The following is a 20,432-nucleotide window of genomic DNA, read 5'->3' as shown; positions in this document are numbered from 1 at the left end:
ACACCTAACCAGCTCCAAAGGGGATAAACCTGACAACATTGGTGTCAAAATGTCCTGCACAAGTGCCGGAGCTTCACTTCAGATGTCAGCATAGACGGGGACCAGCCCACATGGTGACATGATGTCCCACACGACGAAATCTGATATTCTCATTTTGTTTAGTTTTTCTAGTTTAATCTGATGGTGTTTCTAATAAAAATTCACCCAGAGAAACAGATGAGACAGGATCGTCCTTGAGACGGAACGGATACGTAGGCTCTATTTTATTTTTTCTCGAAAAGATAAGAAAAATTACCACACAGCACTAAACATAACGAAGATGTCAGCAAAGGGTCCAGCAAAGGACCCATTTAGATTCAATTTATCTTGGTGTGCCTAATAAATTGGAGGGTCATATAATGACGATACAGACTAGTTTCCACCTCCAGTACATTTCTGTGACATCACAAGAAGGAGAAAGTACAATCTACAGATTTGAACATATGAAAATTTGTTATTACAGTTATGAAGTCTACAATGCATTTAAATGGAAGGCAATGACATTTGCTGCCTGTGTTGAGCATCATTATTAATGTTTTGATGTTATTTCAGGGCGGCTGTCACTCAGTTGCTAAGGCAGTCACCCACAGGGTCAGTGGTTCAATTCCCGGTACCTCCTGTCTACATGTTGAATGTCAAGCAAGACACTGAATCCCAAGTTGCCACTGCCTTTGGTGTGTGTATGTGTGTGTGTGTGTGTGTGTGTGCATGAGAAGCAACATTGTACAGCAACATTGATTTGATGTGTGCATTCATGTGTGATTATTACCACATGGGTACACACACAGTAAGTAACCAGTGTGGAGGAAAGCAAAGCCTTCGTCGGTGTCGTGGTCAAACTTTGGCTGTGTTAGTACACTTTGGACCTTCCTCCAGGTTTTGTCATCTAAACATTTACTCTTCCGTATAATTAGTAATTATATGTGGGAAGCAATAAAAGCTGAAATGTCAGAAATCTGCACAACAACAAATCTCGAGGCGTTTCAGCTTTGAAAGCTCACGGCACATAATGAGCTGATCCAAACAAGTATTAGTCAAATTGCTTTCATGTGTCAGCTGCTTAGGGTTTTAGGACTATATCAACTACTCGTGCTCCAACAAAACCTTTCTGATATAAGCTCTCCACCCACCAAGATACCTGCATCTTTAATATCCAATAATAATCCTCCAAACATCTTATCAGCTGTGATTCAACATGTGGGAAATGAAATGCACGGCTCCGCAGTAGTTGTATTGCAGAGTCTGTTGTCTTTCACAGTAAAGTAAAAGAAAAAGTACAGCTATAGTCATGCTGACAAGATCCAGGCTGACTGGTCTTCACTTTAAAACCACCAGGTGGTGATAAAGGTGTGGCTGATCAGTGCAGGTGCTGCCAGTTTGCAGATGAATGTTGCGCTTTATTGTTTCTGCTGAAAACTGTAGCTATTGGTCAAGATGGGACTAAGTGTAAGTGGGTGATTTAGTCTACAACAAAGTGTTAAACCTGTAAAGTGAACACATTATGCACATTTTCACATTTATGCTTAGGAGGAGGTCACTGGTAGACGTTAAATATTTCACAATTTGTAAAACATATGACATAGATGCTAGGAGTACACACACTCAATACTGACAGTGTCAGTCAGTGACTGTCACCATGTGTGTGTCAAGTGTGTAGTGATTAATTATTTCCTTAAAGATTTAATTTTGATTGGACTGAGGCGCCACCTTGTGAGGTACGTGCTGAGCCTGTTACACTGGTTTTTTGTTGAATTTGTTCAGATTTGGTGGAGATGCAGCAAATGTAAGGCAGCACCCCTCTACTGACCTACTGTGGCAGCACCGCTATCCCACTGCGGTGATGCTTTTAAGAATCGTGAAAGTCAGAAAGTCAGTCGGTAAGTCCATGCAACTCCCGGTCCTTCCTGGCTACATGGTGAATGTCAGCCAAGACACTGAACCCCAAGTCAGGTGAGCATATATAAGCAGAGCATTTACCAAAACACAGAACCTAACACACCAAGACGAGGATCCTCACGACGTGGCACAAGACAACAAAAGTTCAACCTACACTTCAGATTTTCTATTAGCCTTTATTTTTTTAACCCTGATTAAAAAAAAAAAATGCAATTTTGTGACTTTTGTCATAGTTCATCATTTTGAAATTATACTTTGTTAAGTGTTGGTCTTGATGTCAGTTTGAAAAAACAGTTCAATGGGTTTTTGTCGATGAAGGTCTCATTTCACTTTGCCAATATTTCTGCAGTGTACTTTTCTGAATAACATTTTTTTTTGTCTGTATAATGGGAACTTTTCCTCAAAAGTATTAGAATAGAAATTATTACAATAGAATAAAGTAGAATTTGACTGAACAAAGCTGAACGAGAAATTGAGCACACAAATATGGCATCTTATTCGCCGTCAATAATAATTGACAACACATTACAACTTGAACAATCCATCTCCAGCCTCTAAATCATTCATGGCCTACGAGGGAGCCGCGTTCTACTGTAGCTGGAAATTGCAGGCTGTGTTTAAACCGGCCCAGGAGACACATCCAGTGTGGAAAGTGCTTAACTTGCCAGGGGTGAGGGTGCAGGGGAGCAGCGGTTGGCCACCGTCAGTACTTCATTCTCCATCAACCTACATTCCCGCCAGCAGTCGGCTCCTGTTTTCCCCACTGAGCCCTAACAGCGGGACATGTCAGGCTTACATGTTTGGGCACTCTGTCGGGGCAGCATCGGTTTGAAGAGCGGCCGACTGGACAACAACGACAACAACCCCGGTGGACTTTTTTCTCTTGCTGCAGGCCAAAGGGAGCTGCTGATGGCCCATTAGGTGCCTCGCTGGCTTCACTCTGTTCAGTTCTTTAGGAACGATTAAAGCACTGACTGAACTCTACCCACTGTTGTGACGTGCTCCTGCTTACAATCTGTTCTGCAACGACGAAAACATGCAATAATTAATCAAGACCATTGCATTTTCACAATTTGTCTGACCCGTGTAATCATTACTACATTCCCTGCATTTTGTTCCTATTCATAAATCAACTTATAATGGCTGTGCTACGCGGATACAAATTAGAGAAGATGTTTCACTAATCAGGCATTTGAATGGAGCTGTAACGTGGTTATTATAATCATTGTACCCTGCTGACAGTGAACAATGAAAAAAGTAGAGGCAGAACAATAGATGGAGAGGAGAAAACTTTAGAGTGAATCTTTCAAAGGTTAAGTTGCCAAAAACTGTGTTTCAAAAACGGTTTTAATGTAGATTTATTCATGACATTTATTCAGCACCTCGCCTCCTGCATTAGATGACTGATCACGCCGAGCTTCAGGAGCTTCTTTGGGCCACAGAGTCATCCATCCACACTGGTGTTCAGGAAGATCCCAGCCCTCACTGATTCATTTGGAAGATTGTTCACATATGTAAATCAGAGAAAAGGCTTTTTTTGTAATATTTACAGTGCAGTTTTAAATCTGATTTGATGAAAAATGAGCTAAGGCTTCAAACTACGCCTTTTTTCAGTTTGATAGATTTTTTTTTTTTTTTGCTGTTAAAATAAACCAACTGATTTCATATTCAAATATATCTCGACTAGAAAAATAGTGCAGCTGGGCCCACCTTTCTAGCCAATCAGATAATTTTACTCATTTCTGTTTGAATAGTGCATTTTGCAGCTTCTTATTTATTGCAATTTGATAATGACTAAATACCTGAAGGGCTGTGCAGAGCGTGGCGGAGTGTGACTAAAAGTAGAAGAGCATAATAGATAATGCATAATGCTATTAAATATCACTTTTGGGATATTTTCCAAATGCTTAAAGCTATAGCAGTTCCTTCCACTTGTTGAATAATGCTCAGTTCTTTATGGGCTGGTTCTTTCACAAATGTTTTAAAAAGCCGTTTCCCTGCTTTGTTTCTGCCCACTGTGTGCTGGATTGGTTTCGCTCCCCTGTGAGAGTGAGAATCAATAAGCAGCAGCGTAGAACATGAATGAATCAGTGAGAACATAAGAACGTCTGTTTATATGTAGGGTTTGTTATATAAGGCACACCTACAAGCACGTTATGTATTTGATGAAATATGGGAAAAGGAGAAAAATAATATCCCTGTGATCAGAGGCATAGTCAGAATTTAAAAGGTTCACAGCCAGAAATATGTTAATGTGGTAAAAGCAACATAAGACTCAACCAGGAAGTTCGTCTATTCTATTTATTACTGGAGCTGTCTGCAGCTGAAAAAGTCAAAATGGCATCCAAAGGAATTCGGGAAGACACCTAGAAATGCAACCTCATTTTATTTAGGGGTTGTTAAAAATAAAAAAAAAGCGTGGGACCCAACGTAGCCAAACGCATCGATGAGCAAGTCCTCTGTTGATTCCGTGCATGTCATTCAGTAAATATGAAAGCGATGCTCCTCAGCTAAAATGACATTCACAAACAGCCTTGTTCCATCAATAGGATTAAGTGCACAGCTGACCTTTAGAGTCTCAAGAAAAACAGCATGAGCTTGCTGAACATGAACAGGTATTTGGGCACGTTGATTGGCACAATGTAACCCACTCCTCAGTGAACACAGTGAACAGAAAGAAACTGGGTTTTTTGCAAAGCAGTTTATCGTGACTACACAGAATAATAGTTTACAATATGAAACAGTATTATAAATTTAAGGGCACATCAATGTGAGCCCCTGCTCTGAATCTGGAAATTCAATCCTCCTCTCTCCTTGTTTGCTGTCCTTTTCTGCTCAAGTTAATCACACGACTGCAGGAAAATGAACCTTAATAACTGTGTCATTCAATTCTCAGATGACGCAAATATCTTGGGCTGAACGCACAAGAATAGCACCCCATAAGAATATGGGGGAGCTGTGAAATGGAGACATCATAACTGTCTCACACTGAATGTGAAAAAAAAAGATGAAGGAGACTGTTATTGATCCCAGAGGCACAAGCCTGCGGTTATCCAACATGGATTCATCACTCACATGTGTTCCTATGGGAACCCTGCCACCAAAGACTGGAAGGCTCATTCATGAACCGAGCACAGACTGCATTTCTTCCAGAGGCAGAGTTCATGAAGCAGTCAGTACCTCAGACGAGGTTAGAGACCTTTGTGCAGAGATTATAGGAGCTAAGCAACGTGTTGCATGAGTAGCTGTTTAGTGACAAGCAAATAAGTCCATGGCATTTCGGACTACTGGCCTTCTATTTCCTTTAGATTTGTTCACCAGATGGTGCTTCTTCCTATTCAAAGTATGCAGCATAATTTCCCACTTTTTCTGATTTTCTGCAAGGTTGCATGGCTAATTAAATGATACGTGTGTCACTACTGATGTTGGATTGATGGTGTGTGTGTGGGTGTTTTTCTTGGAAGGCCATATTTGTTAAAAAAAGAAAACTGTGGAGTTATGCAAACACAATGGCTTTTAAAGGGTTAATAACATATCCAGGGGAAACACAGTGACATTTGTGACACATTTTAACATATGATGTTTGACCTTTCTCATGTTGGGAATCGCATGTAGAGATATCACACGAATTTACTCCATGTGAAATGAGCTTTCATATGCAAAAGCATCACATATGCTTTTACGAACATGCAAAATGCCAAATCCTCTTTCTGATATCTTCAAGAAGTTCAAAGATCTTTCGATTGGTTTGTCCAAAATTGTCAGCATTCAGCTGGGATTTGCAGCTAAATGATGTATTCAGTTGTGGAAAAGTGTAAAGACTTGTGTCAAAAACACCAGCAACGTGGAGAAACAATACCATAGTAGTTTACAACTTCAGCTGGGACACACACAGGAAGTGGAAATAATATGAATCAAACTATTAGCCTTCTTGGCACCAGCCATTGTGCATCATAAAAGTGGGACATTGACCCACATTTTATCTCTTAGGGGTCGAGGCCATAAAAGACTGAGGACTTGAATATAGCTCTGTGTGTGTCGACACTCTCGTTCTCTTGTAGTTTGGCAGCTTTGCCAGTTTTTCCTTCACACCGTGGAAAACAGAAGGTGCGAAGAGTTTTCGTGCACAGAGGATGTAGCCATTGGCTGAGCCATGTGGCTTTAAATGTAAGCTGTGGAATTGTGCGCATAAAGCCCGGGCTAAAAATACACTACATTATTTCCTGATGGAACTATTATGTAAATGAGAAGATTAGATTTTTTTTTTTCTTCAAGTTGCTGAGAGATCCGTTGCCTTGGTTCTCCCTCCTTTCAGCACGGTGACTCAGGCAGGAGACATAGATGTTCTCGTTAAAAGGAGAGACCGACGCTCCTATTCCCGCGACATCATCGTCCCACACCAGCGGAGCTCCAACGGTGCGCGATGTGATGCTCATTGCTGCACAGTAGCAGCTACAGGAGGCGTGTTTGTCCGTGCCACAGCAGCACAGGAGGGAGAGCGAGGCAGCGGCCGGCAGCCGGGCTATCACACCGTGAAAGAGAGCGCGTTTTGGGGGGTGCACTGCCCCCCCTCCCCCGCCCGCCTTCCACCCACCCCAGGGATGGCTTCTCTAGCTCGATCAACGGGAGCGCGTAAGTTTTTCTCTTTTTGTACAAGCCGTGCCGTGGCTTTCGTGTGTGCTGAAGGCACAAGGCAAACTGGATGCCCGACATCCACGGTTACGCATCACAGCCATGTTTTAGTCGTTGCGCCAGAGCACAAGCCCGATTCGAAATGGGGCAAAACGCGTTAGGTCAGAGCAAAAGAAAATCATCCGCTGTGTTTATTTATTGTACGCGCAAATTTCTTTGCAGTGACCACAGCGGATGCGTACATCCCCTTAAAGGAGACGCGTGTGCGACATCAGCATCACACCGAGCGGTGCCTCGTTGTCCGCAGCCAACTTCAGCTGTGTGCTGATGGAAAGCTGTCAGCAGAAGTAGCCTTACACCTGCCGGCTAGTTGTTGTCTGACCCGCTTTTATCACTGCATATTAGCGGCCAGGTGAGTCACAGGACGGAGGCAGCAGAGAACATCTCAGCACAGATCTGCAAACAGCTGAACTTCATTTCAATTTGCAACAATGCTCAAATTGTAGTAATAGGATTGATAGATAGAATAGTCAGCACTCTGCAGCATCACTGAGGAAGTTTGAGCCAATAAGTATTTTACAATTTGGAAAATGATTTCCTACAAAACACAAACAAACCTAAAGCTGGAAGGGAATGGGGTCTGCGTGCTGGTTTGACATGGGAAAACAAGGGCTGAGCATCGGGCTGTAGGTGGCCCAGAGGAGAAATAAAGGGAAGCCTCAGTTTGCTCTTTTCCCTCTTTACCGCAAAGCTTGCATGTGGATGTTACCGAATACTTGGTTGATGCGTTAAATGAACTTAAATATTGACCTGATGTCCGCTGTCAGTCCGCTGAGGCTTGTTCTTTGAATGTGTGCTGACTATGGAGCTAGACTACCGCACTGTTTGTTTACCTGTGAGGAGTGTGGCTAAACCTTCCTATCAATTTGCGTCTCAAGAAGATGGAACAAATTGACAAAACAAAGTTCATGGCAATGTGAGTAATTTTGCAGATATTAAAGTCAGGTTGCAGACCAAGTCATATTGTAATCTACAAAAAATGTAACTTCATACTGTTTGGTATGGTGGCCCTGAAAGGTCACGACACGGCAAATCTAGGAAACATGCAAAAAGACAAAACATCAGTTTGATAACGCAGGGGCAGCATTAAGAAGCAGGCATTGATGACGTTGTTTTTTTATTTTGCATTTCTTGATTTGCAGTGCCGTGAGCTCTCAGGGCCACCGTAGTTTGGAGTCACCAGTGTCACATTGCTAGGAAGCTATGGATGTTTGTGCAAAGTTTTGTGCTGTTCTACAGTCACACTGGACCTGCTGGTGGTGCTAGAGCAAGACGAGGGATAATGGTAATCATCCCATAGTCAGCCAAAAGTCAAATGGAGACTGCTCACAGGCTCGTTGGATCATACCGACAGTCTACATATACAACCGCAATTCCAAAGAAGTTGGGACGATGTGTAAAAGTTAATTAAAAACAAAAGGTAATGATCTGCAAATCTCCTCAACCCATATTTTATTCAAAATAGACCATAGACAACATATCAGAGGTTGAAACTGAGACCATTTCACCATTTCATGAAAAATATAAGCTGATTTTGAAATTGATGGCAGCAACACATCTCAAGAAAGTTGGAACAGGAGCCACAAAAGGCTGGAAAAGTAATGGCCGCAAATCAAAAAACAAATGAAGGAGCATTTGACATTAGGTTAATTGGCAACAGTTCAGTAACATGACTGGGTATAAAAGGAGCATTTCAGAGAGGCAGAGCCCCCCAAATGTAAAGACAGAGACAGAGGTTCACCAATCTGTGACAAACTGCAGAAAAATGTTCCTCAATGTAAAATTGCGAATACTTTGAAGATACCACCATCTGCAGTATATAATATCATCAAATGATTCAGAGGATCAGGAGGAATCTGTGAGCAAGGGACAAGGTCGAAGGTCAAAACTGGATGCGGTTGATGTTCGGGACCTCGGGCGGCACTGCATTAAAAACAGGCCTGATTCTCTACTGGACATCACTGCATGGGCTCAGGAACACTTCCAGAAATCACTGCCTGTGAACACAGTTCCCCGTGCAATCAAGCTCTATCATGCAAAGAAAAGCACAACAGCACGGCTTTGCAGGAGAAGAGTCCAGGTGCTGAACTGGCCTGTCTGCAGTCCAGACCTTACATCAATAGAAGACATTTGGCACATTATAAAATGAACAATATCTGGCAACAAAGGCCCAGGACTGTTGAGCAGCTAGAATCCTGCATCACACAAGTATGGGACAACGTTTCTCTCCTAAAGCTCCAGCAACCGGTCTCCTCACTTCCCAGACGTTTACAGACAGTTGTTAAAAGAAGAGGGGATGCTGCACAATGGTAAACATCACCCTGTTCCAACTATTTTCAACATCTGACATATTTTATTAAGTTCTATTGTCAATAAAATAGGGATTTATGAGATTTACAAATCTTTGTATTTTGTTTTTGTTTAGGTTTTATACCTCGTCCCTACTTCTTTGGAATTGGGGTTGTAATAAAATGTAATAAACACAGGAGGAGGGTGGAGATGATTTTTCTCTGTAGGCGTGAAAAGCTTGCACATGGATATAGCTCGGCTGAATGTCATGCTAAAATGTTTTAGATTATATTGCAATGGGGTTTCTCTGCTCCTGCCTCGATAATAAACCCAGTGGGTTTTGATGAAGTGAGGCTTTGAGGGAGACTGTTATTGTCTTCAAAGAAAACCCTGGAGTGGATTAAGGGCGGAATTGCAGCTGGGCTCGTCCTCTCTGCTCTCGCAGAGGCAAAAAAGAACGTAAACGTGGAGAAAAGCAATGAAGAAGAGCGCGATAAAAAAGGCTTTTGGCATTCAGACGTCAGTCAGTTAGTCACAAAGCCAATGTTTCAGCTGTGACCCCTGAGAGGGGTCAGGAGGCCACATCAAGAACTCATTATTTCCTCCATCATTTGTAACGCTTCATCTCACTGGCCTTCCGACTTTAGGTAATTGACACAACTTCAGTTAAAGTATTCAGCCCACCCTTCTTGTCCCCTCCCGGGGGGGGGGGGGGGAGGGGAGGGCTGTCTGACCTGCCTGCTAATCACCAACTGCTTTGCTACAATACTTCTAAGGGGTTTGGACTTGTTTTGCTGTTTTTCTGCCCTTGTTAATCATGTTTATTTCCCCTAACACAGCCAGCTCCTCTGCGCACAAAGCTGTTGTATAAGGTACTTTGTTGTGTGCGGTTGAGTGCTGTTGATGCTGTCTTTCCTGAAACAGGATGAGCTGTGAAGTGAGGCTGGAGTATGTCAGGGATTTCATTCTCATGAGGAAATGGCCTCTCAGTCTGATTTTGGTCGGAAAGTTATTCAATTTCGACCAAGGACACCATCACAGTTCAGTGCACAATGTGTTATATCAGAGTTTTTCTGTTGGCATCTAGACACATTCTGGAGGAGAATGTGTCACAGCTTCAACAGGTTGGATAGGGCTCAGGGATGATTCATTATCAGAGACACACCCTTTGGTGTTTGTTTCAATTTTGGAGTTAATTAGAGTGTGTTTGGAGCTGTATTGTGCCAACTGACCTTGGGGAGGGTTACGCTTGAGTAACTACACTGCAGTGTGTGTGTGTGTGTGTGTGATTGTGTTAAGGATGGGAGGAGGAGGGTCACTGACGCAATCAGACTGAGAACATTGGCACCTTCGATTGAGCAGCGGGAGTGTTTTTCTCTGATGAATGAATTAACTTGCACAGTTGCTGTTAGTGTGACTTGTTCAATCTTCAAGAAAATGTTACTCAACCTGGAAAATCACAATCGTCACATTGCACAATGTAGGACAAAATGACTACGGACACCTGCAGTCATGCATTATAAGGCCTCATTCCAATTCCAATAATCTCAAAAAAGGTTAAACCCTTATACATAAAGGAAGCATTTTGAAATAGTTGCCTCGGTAACAAAAAGTCCAGAAAATCAGCTAATTCTGTGGCTCATTTCCATCCATCCATCCATCCATCTGCAGATCCCTGGTCATACAGTCATTTTTCTGCAAAGTGCTTTTTAAATTTGGACAAGCATTTAGTTCCAGTATTGTTGTTGTTGGTAACTATTAGATTCACTCACACACACACAAAACTTACCCTCATAAAGAAACTGATATTAATTCGATTTTTGTAAAATATACACGTACCTTTTTACACAACCAGTATGTCACAGATGTCCAACACTAATTCTGTAATTCCTGAGAACCAAACAACAATATAAAATGGCAAACATTCCACGTAATTAAACGAGCGGCTAATTGATTTAGCATCACACTTCAGCATTATTACTGCAGATGCAGGGAACAGGAGATATGAAATTTTTTCAAATTGGGTTGTTGTTATGACCTCTTCTCGGCCCACAATCACGTTTCAGCAGGTGACCTACCTCCCGGTAAAGTCAGTAGATTCCTACTTTGTGGGCCCGACCTTTGTTGTCACAGTTAAAAAATAAAAGTGGTAAAGAAATAAGGACAATCATCTCAGGTTTCGCTGCTAAATCAATGAGGTTTTCAGGCACATAACACATAAGGGATGGTTTGTGAAATGATGAAGTACACACATACACTGCTCACCAGAATTAAGGGACATTCGATATTCAGGTGAAATTTCAGAATGCACCTAAAATACACTGTAACCTTTACAGGTGAACATGATTTTACCTTCTCCAAACTTTTCAATGCACATGTCCAACTGTTCACTGTTTCAGTACTCATTGCATTGCAAGTGATGAGCTGCAACAAACCAAGTGTCTGATCTATGAATCGACCGCTAATTGTTCTGGTTCAATGACAGTTTGTATTTAAACAATAACCACCACTGTTGTTAGCCTTTGTTTCAATAAATCATTTGAGATGAAGCATCGCGTGCTTCTAACTAAATGCCCTACTTTCTTTATACAATATCACCGCTGCATGAACTTTTTACATTTTGCAGAAATTTCACCTGAAAGTCGAATATCCCTAAGCTGTTTGTGAGTAGTGTATGCTGTCAGTTTAAAGTTGGAGGAAAACTGCTGTCTTCCACTTGAAATTCATCTGCGTCCATACCCACTCATCCACTCTGAGCAGACTTTAGCTCCCTATCACATGTTTGGAAGGTAGACGTCTACCTGCTGAACCATAGATATGTAGGTAATAGACAATGCTCCATTGAAAAGTGTGATAACAGTCAAATTGTCTCAACTTCCTCCCTGTTGTTTTACTTTAGCTTCGGATTCTTTGTGAATGTGTGAGTTACAGCTGTCAACATGCTGAGAGCAACAACATCTGTGAAGTGACACACAGCAGTGAAGTGAACATCATGTTCTTAATCTTCTTTAGCAATAAGGTAATTTCAGAGGCAGTTGTGATGCAACATTTTACATCAATCTTTTAGATCTGTTGCTTTCTTCAGAAAAAGATTCTGCCAAACCATTAATTTAACTTTTTAATGTTCTGAGAACGTGGCTTTGGCTTTTCAGCTCTGTGAGTCGAGGGGTAATGTGCTCGTGCTGGTTCTCAAAGCAGCATTTGGTTTTAAGTAACACAAATACTGCGTGAGTTATTTCCTTACTCAGCTGTATCAGCTATACCAGCTACATCTTGAAAACACAAAAGGATGTTACAAAAGGGGCATTGATAATTGTTCTCTCCTGTGTTACAATGACACATGAATCTCTATCGAACTGAGTGTAATGTCAAAATAACGACGTTAAATTGGTCCAAGTGGAAATTATATCTACTGTAGAGCTAATGCCCCATTGTTAAGAGAATAAAGACGCTGCTTATGATCCTACCAAAGACTTGTGCCTGTGGTTGTTTTCATTTTGGAGCTTTCTTTTCTGCCAAACATTGTCGATTTTAATTTTATTGTCGCTTTATACATAACATGCAGTAATTTGATCCATTGCTCATATACAACAATATTGCCGCAACTGTGGGTTTACACCAAACGTGGCTATGGCTGCACCATCAAAATATTTTATACAATTTCTATTAGTCGTGCTGTTCACATTAACATATCTTAACAAATCTTAATATTGCCTGCTAAGATGCTAAATATCTTACCAAGTATCATTTGAGAGAAATAACATTATCAAAACGATCACAACCAGCTTTGTATTCCTCTTTACACATTGCCCCCAAATTCATCCTGACACCTTTAATATTTGGCATCTCCACACAAATTTAAATGAAGTTCTATGTTTGGCCTCACTCATTGAGTTTCCATGACAATGCTGGCAGGCTGCTGTTAAACTGTTTCCATGGTTAAAGTATTCATAATTTCTGTGAACATAAGTTTACCCCTATTAAGGTCCAATAAGTTTGATTTTAGCACCACAACAATCTCGGACGTTGCATCATTAACCCTCTCTGTTCACACTGGAGCCTGGTGATAGTTTCCACCGAGCACCTGAGAGGTGAGCTCCCACATGAGAATATTTGATCATTAATTTCACTCTGCAGTATCATCACCGGTGGGCATCAAGCATTATTCCACTTACGCCCCTGCCCGGAAGCTGCACTGACGTTATTCAGAGAGCGCTAACTTATTCAAAACCTCTTCCATTTCCCTTCGTTGTCTTCGCCACTTTTTCATTCTCATTTCCCATGTTTCATGCCCCTGATCTCTCTGTGACTTTACAAATTTATGCTATGATTATTTATGCTACGATCCGGCTGGGGATGGGGATGGGAATGGGCTGTTGGGGGTTCAGTGGATTGTGTGTTGGATGTGTGGTGGGGAAGAGCGCGGTGCGAACCTCCGCGAGTGGCCGCCTATGGTCCAAGTGAGCCACTGCCGCCCTTCATATAGTGTACATAAATATGGATATTTATGTAAGCTACTTACAGACTGAATCACTAAATGAAGAGGGAGAGCAGAGGCCCTGCTGGCTGATGGGATGTTCATAGATGGCTTTTAAGGGGTCACGAGGGCTACAGGAAGGGGAAGACAGAGAGACAGAGAAAGGAAAAAGCGATGCTTTCAAATGTATTGTTCTTCAGATTTTTCCATTTTCCATTTAGGCCAAGCTCTTGAATAAGTCAAAAGATTGAAATGGGACTGTGCCAGATGTTGTTTCATAAGTCCATATGGCAGGTTATCTGGGGTTGACGTCTGCAAGGAAACAATCATCGTGCTGCACTGCAACAGTTGTTGCTGAGATAAAACCCAAAAATGGTCAGAGAAGTCTTGTAAATTGTGTAAACATGTTGGTGTTTAGAGTCGGGAAAGGCAATAATATTTGTTACAGCAAAATTCAGGTTTAGCTGACACGAAAATGCCCAGAAAATTAGTTCAACCAACTTTAAACTTTAAAGGTTAAAGAGAGGTCAGTTGTAATAATCAATTTTTAACATTTGTTTCAACTCTTTTACATGTTTATGTTGCATAAAATTTCAACGTAAAGCTTCAGTATGAAATTTTATTCGAATAAATGTTATTTTCACTCGAAACATGCCCAAAGATTCATTTCAACAAGGAGGGCTGCAGTCAAAGCCTCGACCTTCTAACCAATCACAAGTTATTTCTGCTGGTGAGTAAGTTTAGGAGGTTTTTGTGTTTTTTTTTTCATCGTAACTTGATGATGATTAATATCTGAAGCGTGGCAGATCATAGCAGTGCAGGGAGTGCAGAGTGCACAGAGACATAAAGTTGCATATTGTAGCTTTAACTTAGTTACTGTACTATTGACACAGATTACACTTTATGAAATATAATACATTATATTTTAACAAAATAAATGTAATCACATTTATTTTCAAGTATAAAATTACCCAAAACCAGTAATTTATTTAGACATTAGGGGAAAAAATGACAATCTGAACCTGTAATGTGCGTAAAATCAGCTTTTTCAAAATATGACAAGAAATGTAATATTATTGTTATTTTAACATCTGAAGTCAATGTCCTGATCACTTGTTTGATTATTGTAAATGTTGTCTATAACATAACATACAGTTTATAGATGTGTTTGTCTATACTTGTGACCTATTAATATCAAACCCATTTTATTACAGCATGGTGCTCAGGGCTTTTAAATTCAATGAACCTCTTTTCATTTCCAAAAGATACTAAGCCGTCACGACTGGAGACTACGTGTTAATAATTCTCAATCCAGCAAGTGGCAAAGTCCCATCAACTATTACAAGTCCTGGGGTTTGTGTTTAAACGAAGATGAGAAGCGTAGCTGGTTACCAGAGCACAGACACTGTTCATTGTTCTTTGATTTTCAGTCCAAAAAGAGAAAAGTAAATGGCAGCTAATGTCCAGCCTGTGACAGATAGTCAGCTTCCTTGAGGAGGTGATATTTAGCCAGAGGCCAGATTTCACGCATCCCGTTTATGGCACATGCTGCATGTTTAGTCACACCTGGAGGGTGTTTCTGGTCCAAATCAAAGTTTTCGTGATCATACCAATAAGCAACAAAAGCGATAAACCAGGCAAAGGAAAAATAACTTATGCTCCTTCTTTAGACCACTTCTTCAAACTTTACACCAATCACCCCAGTTTAGGTTTGAGTTTTCATCTACTTCTCATATTTTATATATATATAATATATATACACATTACATAACTATGGTGTAATATCTGTGGGCCAACGTAGTGACCACTGATCTTCTCTTTTCGCCTGCTTCTGAAAAATCAATGAGCGGCCCACCTGCAACTAAGCTCTTCTCTTCATCGGAGTTCTGGCAACAGATGAGTCACTTTAGCCATATTCTTTCAGCGGAGAAACAAGCCTCACCTCCTTCCAAACTCTGCTTTACTGCTCTCAGAAGCAACAAACTCACACCTCCCACTGCACTGTCCCGGGTGTTTTCATTGTTCAAGAACAACCCGACTGACTGTGGCAAACACCACCAAGACTTTGTGCAGCAGTAAAGCAGGATGGTGAGGATGGGAAATGATGTGATGGGATTTTTTTATTATTTGTTTTTGTTTATGTAAAACCTTGAACATTGTGTGACAACTAGAGGATGACATAACAGGGTCATAGTTGTGTTGTTCTTCTATCGAGAGGACACCTGGTTGCTGTGGAGACCGAAGGAATGTGATGTAACTGCAGTGTAATGTGACCACTCACTCTCTCAGCCCACTCAAGACACTGTGCCAACCACATAACGTAGAGTAACAAGCACAGAAGGTCTGTGTGTGTGTGTGTGTGTGTGACTAGAGAGTCATAGTGAAGAGAGAGAAGCTAGAAAGGACATTTTGAGTGTGTGTGTGTGGGGGTATGTGTGTGTAACTGGAGGTAACCTGGTTCAAGAAAAAGGGGGAGAAAGTCCGTCCTGGGCCTGGACTCATTTCGCTCTTTGGGGACTCACACGGTTCTTTTTGTGTCTCAGGAAAACCAGGTTACCGGCCCGGGTGCACCTAAGAATATCTGCTCACACTTTGGAGAATGCCCTGTAAGGAAATGTCTTGTTGACATCTGAGAAAATGTTTACTATTTTAATTAAACCACGTGAAATCCATGCACAGTAAAGAGAGGAGCAGACAACACTGTCACATCTCTCAGAATAAAGACGCCTGCCTCTGTGCGGAGTCAGACCGGACTAACAAACTGCCGTCACAGTGACTCTGTGGATACAAAGAATAATTTCATCTGTGAGATAATCTTTGTGTTTGCAGCAGGGCCCAGGCAGAGCACATAGATTTCCAATAAAGATGTCTGAAATCGGCTACAACAAGCGTCAGGGCAAGTGACATGCAGCCTACTGAGAAAGTCTAAGAGGACGCGCTCGTTATTCTCTGTGCCTCATCGTTGTGTGTCGCTAAGAAGGTTGTACGAGGATTCGATTTAGCTCTACACTTTGCATTTCCAGCCTTCTAGTCGTTGATCTTGTGCTTCTGAGGGCCAAATACAAAGGACATGGCTGGCAGACACGGCGTAAGAAAACCGGGGAGAGACTCGCAGACCAATGTGGGACCGTGTGAATGAGGCCCAATTCACAGGCAAAACAAGAAGACCACCGTTCTTTCATCACATCACACATCAGAGCAGTTTTATTACTTTAAAATATCTCCATCGAAGTTACACTGCGGTTGGGGTCCTTTCGTGTGACCCAAAAAGCCATTGGATTAATGTGTTTCGTTCAGTTTGAGCGGGATTGCTGGCCAGCTAACAATTACAAGTAGCTCCGGACATTACAAGGCTTTTCGCTGACCTCAGCAGCCTTCACCTGGGCTGATTCAGCAGCAGGATTTACCAGAGAACAGAGGAAAGTTTCAGGTCGCTGAATTAAACCTTACTAGTGAAGTGAGTTTCTGAGATGACGACATGATGGATTGCTGCTGACTAGCTATTTTGTATGAGTTGGGTGCAAAACTTTTCATTCCCTTACATTGCAATTGCATGTAGAACGGATGCGAACTAATAATAATGTAGAATGTAGAGTATGGATTCATGAAAAATGTATTGAAAAAATGAAAACAAAATTAATTGACAATGAAGGAATATTTGTAGTAGCAAACTGAGCACTAAATATTTTGTTCATTTTCTGTTTTTGCCATTTCAAACTAAGGGGCTGCAAACTTTTGCAGCCTCTTGTATAACAAAAAGTTATTTTTAAGTCAGCAAAACATTAGACTAGATCAAGCTGACTTAATTATGTCAGGTAGTGAAATATGAGTACTTTGTTTGCATTAGTAAGATGGTGAATCATCATCGGTCTTTTTACACATTTACTTGAGATTAGAGCTAAATTGGTTTTCTTCGTCTTTCTTATGTAACCACGCAGCCTAAGCAAATCAAATTTTATTATAATATTTGTGGTGAATACACAAACAGTTCAAGGCTCAAATGTGCGTGAACAATGTCGGCTAAAATATGAACTCACTGACAGGGACAGCGACGAGCGACTAAGATCCATAAAAATATAATGGACATATCCTTTTAAATCATCCAAGAAGGAAAGGAAACTTTTGGCCTGAATAAGTCCAGACTAACAGACAAGTGTCTCACTGAAAAACAGTCTTTTCGGGATCCAAGACCGTCAACAGGCACATTGTGTTTCCTGTAGTAAAGTCTTGGTAGTGTCGTTGCTTGTGTGGGCTGCTGTCCACGTTACTGAGAGCCAATAAACAGATGAACTGTACACGACAAATTGGGACAATTAATTCATTGTTGCTAATGCAAGTCAACAAAGCGGCAATGATAAGGCAATTTTGTCAAAGTGCGACAAAAAGCCTTCAGTAACATATTCGATCACTTCTCTCTACACTTTCTGGATTTCGGCCCCCTGCTCTGTACTGCAGTATCACCGGTGTCGATAAGACACAGAATTACAGGTGAAAAACAATGTGCGCTAAAGATGAGTAGTACACACAATAGGAAACACAATAACAATGTGTTGTGTGGTCGATGTTGCAGTCAAAGACATGTTCTCTTCTCCTCATTGTCACAATCCTGTTCCCTGAGTTCAGTTTGTCCCTGTTTCCCCCAGATTCATTACCTGTTTCCAGCTTTTGTTTTGTAGCCCCGCAGCCTACTTCCTGTCTTTAGTGTCATCAGCACCTGATTATTTTCCCCTGCTCCCCCTCAGTTCCCTGCCAGTTCGTCTTTGTTGTTATGCTGCATGCTCCCGGACAGGAAGCGTCCTGGTTGCTGCTTGAGGGTAAAGAGAGGCACCCCTCTCTATGCTCGACCAACGCCGCCTCTTCTGTTCCTGTGCGGTTCGGTGGGGTCCAACCTGGTTGACACCCCGTCTGTTCCTGCTCCTTTCACCGGGCAGGAACAGTCTGTCACAGGTCCAGCTCCCGCGGCCGGCACAGTCGATGGATACTCTCCTGGTTTTCGAGCTGATCTTCATCGTCCTTGCTCCAGCTAATGTCTCTGCCGACACTCCTCCTGCCCCTGAACCCGTCTCGGAGTTCCTCCGCCTTTGTCAACGCCTGCCACCTGTCTCGGCCTCCGGAGGGGTTCTGCCGCCGCCACCGGCCTCCAGCCCAGTCCTCAGCCCAGTCTTCAGCCCAGCCTCCAGCCAGACCTCCAGCCTGCTCTGCTGGCTCTGAAGGGGCTTTTTGCTCATTGGCTCATGCACCCGGGTGCATGCCTGGGCCTGGCCCTGGACCCTGCCTCCTATTGGAGCGATTTTCAGTTGTCGCTCCCCCCAGTCCCTACAATAATACAATCCCCCAACATTTAATCGTCCTCTTGCCGTGTCCTTACTTGGGTCCTTAAATACTGAATCCTAAATCCGTGACACTCCTATTTTATTTTGAACCAAAGGTGTTAAATGTATACAGAACCGTACTTTACAATGGCAAAGAACAAGGTGGAAGCAGGCGAGAGTGTGTAGATGAGTCCATAATGATCTGCAGTGTGTGAAGTGTGCAGAGACACGTGAACTGAAACCTATGGATTCACCTTCTCTTTTATTCCTTAATTCCTCTCTCTCCCTAATCGCTCTTTGCTTATCACGTCAGCGGTGCCGTAATCTAATAGTCTAGTATCTAATCTAATCTAGTAGTTTTATCCTCCACAAATGCCGGATGTCCAAAACTCCTCCAGGTCACGTGGTTACAGTAAATGTCTCTCTCTCTTGTTCTGTCTCTTACTCTTCCCTCCACTAACTGCATATGCATGTTGTTAGCAGACAATAAGTCAGTGCTGACTGCTGCTGTGTGTGTGTGTACCTTCTCCATCCACCCCGGTTTGCGTGTAAACGAGAGAGTGAAGGAGAGAGAGAGAGAGAGAGAGAGAGAGATGCCCTACTTAAGAACTGCTTGATTCACCAGGCGCATACGTAGGGATGCCAGCTAACTGCAGGAGGGCTAAAATATCTTTTAATTACGAAGCAATTTTTACCCGTACCGTTAGCGTACTCCGAGGTAGGTTTACTGCTCTGCACTGGATGGAGGGGTCCTATTTGCTTAGCATTTCACAGAAGTAGACCATTGTTGTATTATGAATAAATTATTAATATTTGCATTGAACAAAATGTAATGACATTTTTTCAAATGACACAGTTAATTCTACATTATCCAGAAATAAAAGCTACAATGTGCCAGCTTCAGCATGAGACTCAAAATCCCGATTGTCTGCTCCGCCCAGGCCTCCCCCTTCCCCGCGGCACCTGCTACGCTCCACCACGCTCTGCACAGCCCTGCAGGTTTTAGTCATGATCCCATTGCAATAAATAAGAGTCTCCAAAACTTACCGATGAAGCAGAAATTGTTGCAGTTGTCGCTCATAAACGTTTAGAAGCGAGTATCTCTGCACAGTTATTATTTATTCTCAAAGATCTTAATTTTTACCAACTTGCCAAGCATTTGAATTAGTCAGAGCTCTAAACCTGCACTTTAATAGGGATACCATCAATGCATCCATCTGAGGGACTGGGCTCCTGTAAAATACTGCATGGCTAAGCAGATCATTTGTACAAGGAGACAAAAGGGACCAACAGAAACACATTATCGTGGGGCGACGCACAGCGGCTGAGGTGTCACGTTAAACAACAGCAATAGCAGTCGTTTCACACTGGACTGGACAAACCCCAGTCTGGTGGAAAAACCCTGTGTTTGTTGATTTGAAAGTACAGATACTATGTGACACTTCTAAGACACCTGCATAATTGTGTTTTCAGGACAATCCTCTTTTGTGCCTCGGCCTGACCACTTTCAATCCTTTGTCTTTGAGTGTTAAGGCCTGAAAAATAAGTGTGCGACTGGTCATTTTGGCACCAAGAGATGGTATCCGCCATTGTGGTGCCTGCAGCCAAAAGGGGTGCACTTTTGCTAGATGTGGGGGGACATGTGGGGGTGCCATTCCAACAAACTGTCCCACTGGTTGCATTAGAGGGCAGGGACAAATGGACTATATGGACATTAAGGCTGGACA

General features: G+C 42.2%; 1 protein-coding gene across 2 annotated transcripts in view; it reads left to right on the top strand.

Annotated features, from left to right (window-relative positions):
- Positions 1 to 5,953: 5,953 nt before the first annotated feature.
- Positions 5,954 to 20,432, top strand: part of tbkbp1 (TBK1 binding protein 1) — a 55,997-nt gene continuing 41,518 nt past the window's right edge. Inside the window, exon 1 of one of the 2 annotated variants that reach the window (XM_067488458.1) lies at positions 5,954 to 6,567. The gene's annotated coding sequence lies outside the window, so the exon portion shown is untranslated. Of the gene's footprint in view, positions 6,568 to 6,611; positions 6,980 to 20,432 lie in introns of those variants that run through there. The other variant, XM_067488459.1, reaches the window with a different exon arrangement.

This window comes from Channa argus, chromosome 20 (assembly GCF_033026475.1).
Source record: "Channa argus isolate prfri chromosome 20, Channa argus male v1.0, whole genome shotgun sequence".
NCBI lineage: Eukaryota > Metazoa > Chordata > Actinopteri > Anabantiformes > Channidae > Channa > Channa argus.
This window is presented reverse-complemented; position numbering and strand designations above follow the sequence as displayed.